This window comes from Solanum verrucosum, unplaced genomic scaffold, assembly GCF_900185275.1.
Source record: "Solanum verrucosum unplaced genomic scaffold, falcon-dt-bn FXZP01000136.1, whole genome shotgun sequence".
In the NCBI taxonomy this organism is placed as follows: Eukaryota; Viridiplantae; Streptophyta; class Magnoliopsida; order Solanales; family Solanaceae; genus Solanum; species Solanum verrucosum.
The window spans coordinates 1,205,629-1,209,928 of NW_026020145.1; the positions used below are offsets into that span (position 1 = coordinate 1,205,629).

Sequence of the window (4,300 nt, forward strand, 5' to 3'; positions counted from 1 at the left end):
TATTTATTTTATTTTATTTTTTGCTGTTATTTTATGTTTTGTCATTAAAACATATAAGTTTTTACATCTAGCTGTAAATATTTTACTTCCCGGGGCTAGTTCTATTCCTGACATTCTCCAATATAATACTAACGATTTATCTATGTTTCTGTCATTTATTGCTACTGAGTAATTAGCACTTATTATAAATTTAAATTTTTGGTATATGATGTTACCTTTTACCGCACTTATTATACTTTTTTCTATGGGTTGTATAATTCTATCATCTGCTAAGTATATTTCTATGGGTGTATCTATTCCTTCCCTAAAACATGCTTTTATTAGTATTTCTGTTCCTCCTAAATGTACATATTTAATTGAATTTTTAGCCTTAATATCTTGTATTTCTTTATTTATTATTCGTTTATTTATTATTGGTATTTTGGCCTTTCCTTTAGTGTATTTGCAATCTATGATATGTTCTCTTTGACTTACTACGTAATATTCTTCTTTTTGTCGTTTAAACCAGTTTCTTATTGTTGGTATTTCGAATATTTTTGCTACGCTTAGGTCTAATTCTTTTCCTTTTATTTGCTCAAATATATTATTATCAAATATTATTTTTGTTCTGCCGATTCTTCATCTTGATATTTTTCTTTAGTTATTATTTGTATATCTTTTTCAGTCATTGATATCGTATTCATTATCCGATTCTATTACTGGATTATTTTCCATTTCATTTTCCGATAATTCATATATACTATCATTGCTTTCTAATTCATAATCTACGTACTCTATTTGTGTATATTTTTCATTGTCTATTATTATTTCTGATATTTGTTTTTTCTTTGGATTTTTAGGTAATTTACAATCTCTAGCTATATGTCCTAATTTTCCACAATTATAACAAGTACATTCCGTTAGTTTTCTTTTTGGTCTATATGGTCTTTTGGTTTTGTAGTTTTTTACATAGTACCTTCTTCTTGGTTTTTTATATTTATATTTTGATCTATATTTTTTATTATATTTCTTTCTATTTTTATAATACCTATCCGTACAACCAAATTGGGGTGTTGTTTTATTTTTGCAACATGCTAAGTTTTTTACTAATATTTTTTCCATTTTTATTTCTTCTTTATGCTTTTCACATAGTTCCATAAACCATCGTTGCAAGAATTTCATTCTACCTCCTAAGGTGTCCGTTAATTCTGCTTCATTCCAACTTTTTATTACTTTTGAATTAAAAGGTTCAGGTAATTTTGTAAAATATAATTTTCTTATTTCTTTACTTTCTTTTGTGCTATATGTTCCTTTATAATAGTATTCTCTAAATGCACATGTATATTCATCTATGTAACACATATTACATATTGCTAATTTTGTCATTAGATTCCGATTTATGATTTTTTCTTTATTTTGTTCTTCTACCTCTGTTGTCATACTACTAAATTCATTTCTTATAGCTATTTCGTATTTATATAATATTTCCATGGTTGTAGTGGCTATTCCACCATCAAATTTCTTATTATTTCTTAAAGTTATTAAGCTTTCACTTGTTAAATTTTGTAGCCATAATTTTACTGTTCTTATAAGTGTTCTTTCTATGTATCCTGGTGCCTCTGCTATTACTATCTTGCTATCTATTAATTGTTTTGATATGTATCTAATCCATAATTGGATTGTTTTATTTATATCTGCTACACAGTCTAAATCTAAAAAATCATGTTGTCCAGTTATTGGTTTGGACGTCCATTTTCTACTTAATCTTTTATCCCATGTAGTTTTTTCTTTATCATATTGTTCATAATTTTCATTATAATATTTTGGATTAAAATTTTTTGGGTTTTTTACTCCTGATGTGCTAGGTTTTTCGTCCATGTCTACGTCTTCTGTATTTACTTCTAAATTTTTATATTATCTATGTTTGCTAAAAGTTCCGTATATGTTTCGCTTGTTTTCGAATGTTATTCTAGATCATCATCGTTTATTTCATCAACTCTTATTTCGGGTAAATTATCTTGGTTATTTTTTTCTTTTTCTTCTGATTCATCTTGTAATTGCAATTTTTCTTTAAATTTAATTATCTCATTTGCTAATTTTGTTTTTTGTTCTTTTTCTTTTTTGTTTAATTTCATACATTTCTTTTAATATTGCTAGCTCTTTTTCTAGCTCTATTATTTTAGTATTTTTTACTTCTTCTAATTGTTGTACTTTCTTTTTTGCTTGTTGTTTTATTTTTTCAATTTCCGTTCTTCTATCTATTTCTTCATTTTCTTTTGTTATTCTTACCATATCAGTTAAACTATCTTCTAGTTTTACCGTTTCTTTTTCTAACATTAAACTTATATTGTCACCTATTTTCTTATATCTTCTTCCTAGATTAGAAAATATTATCTTTATTTTTAATCCGTCATAATTTTCATATGTTTTTTCATCTATTGCGTATTCTTCTTTATTCATTTATAAATTATGTAGTAGTTTATATTCTAAGTTATTTATTTGTATTTCTAGATATAAAATAGTCTTTCTTTGTGCTATTATAGATTTGTGACAAATTCCTGCGAATATATTATTGTTAAGTCTATTTTGCCTATGTTCTAATTCTTGTCGTTTTTCTATAATTATTTCATTAAGTTTTTGTCTATATTCATTATTCTTGTTATTCATTATATTTTTAAATATTGAATATATTTATATTCTATTTTAGATATATTATCTATTAATTGATCTAATTTTTCGTTATCAGTCTTTGTGATATTAAGTTGTTTATATTTCGGATATAATTTGTTTTATTTTCTTCTTATTTTTCTTAATTTTCTACTCGTATGTTTCTTACCGTGTTTCTTATTATCCATAGCTCTGATACCATTTTTCGAAGCGGGACTGGTAGTTAGTGAATTCATGAAAGTGATAGTGTGGTAGATGGTAGTGTGGTAGGTGAGTAACTTATTTTTAAGATTTTATTATAATATTTTTTTACTAAGTGTCTTAATCTTGATATCTCTTTAATATTATTTTTTGTTAGTGCTAAATTCATAGTAACATGTAATAATATTTATTGTAATATTCTTCCAATATTTGTTTTAATCTGAATATTTCTTTAATATTATTTATGATATATTCTAGATATAACATATCTTCGATTCTTTGGTACATATATAGATTTTTCTCCATTAATTGTTCTAATAGTTTTATATCTTCCATAGATTTTACCCAATATTGTAAATATCCGTAGTTCATTTTAATCTGAATTTATTTCTAAATCATACCATTCTATTCTTTCGAAGTCTAAATCATGTAGGTCTATTTCATACCATTCTTGATTTAATATATCTTCTGATTCGTAATCATTCAATATTTTTTCCCATATTATTCTCCTTAGTTCGATTATTTCTATATTTTTAAGTACATATAAGATTAAAGTTTCGTAGTTTTTTATCATTTCATCATGCATGTATGTAGTCATGTTCTTTATTATGCAGGTTTTTTATTTCAAATTATTACTTCCTATCATATTCATAATTGATTAAATTCATATTAGATCATTATGAACTAGATTATCTTTATCATGTTTTCCTGTCACTACTAGCATCGTACTTTAGTGGATACTTCCTTCTTATCAGCGCCTCAACTTTGTTTACTCCCCTAAACGGCTTCCTCGCCTACCGGTTTCAACATTAGGATGGCATAGTATAGAAGTAGACCCCTAAATTATTACTAAAAGCTATTTAAGCTGAAGGGGCAAGGAAAAGACTGAAATACTCCTCATAATTTTGGGTGACTTTCCTTAACTGGACAGACTGACTTCAAAAGAGCATATCTCACTCATCCGAACTTGAAACTTAACAAACTCGGTGGCGTTGGAAAGATAATCCAAAGAAAATTCATATGATATCTTATGGGCCATCTAATTCATCATGTACTGAAAGTTATCGTCATTTGAAGTTGACCCAAAACTTAAAATAACTTGCGAATGACTTGAATGAATTCTCTTTAGTTCTTTTTGGAACTCAAGGTGCTACATCTAGTGACCTTAACACTCAAGAAATTTTAAATTCCTTGGTAAAATCCTACTCACAACGAAGGATGGTTCGAGTCTTAGTTAAAAAAATTGGGGTGTTACAATGACTATCCAATAGTTATCAATGACTAATCGAATACAACATTATCCATTAATCGTCATTGAAAATTTCGCTTCGCTAATGCTTAAATATTATTGGTGCACCCAGACTCTTCAAATCATGAGTTCAGCTCTGTATGAAACTAAAAAAAAAAAAAAAGGTTTATGTGTGTTTTTAACACTTATCTCTAATTTACACAA

The 4,300-nt window shown here is 26.3% G+C and overlaps 1 pseudogene; it reads right to left on the minus strand.

Annotated features, from left to right (window-relative positions):
* Positions 1-720: 720 nt before the first annotated feature.
* On the minus strand, positions 721-2,439 carry LOC125828030 (uncharacterized; annotated as a pseudogene).
* Positions 2,440-4,300: the final 1,861 nt, after the last annotated feature.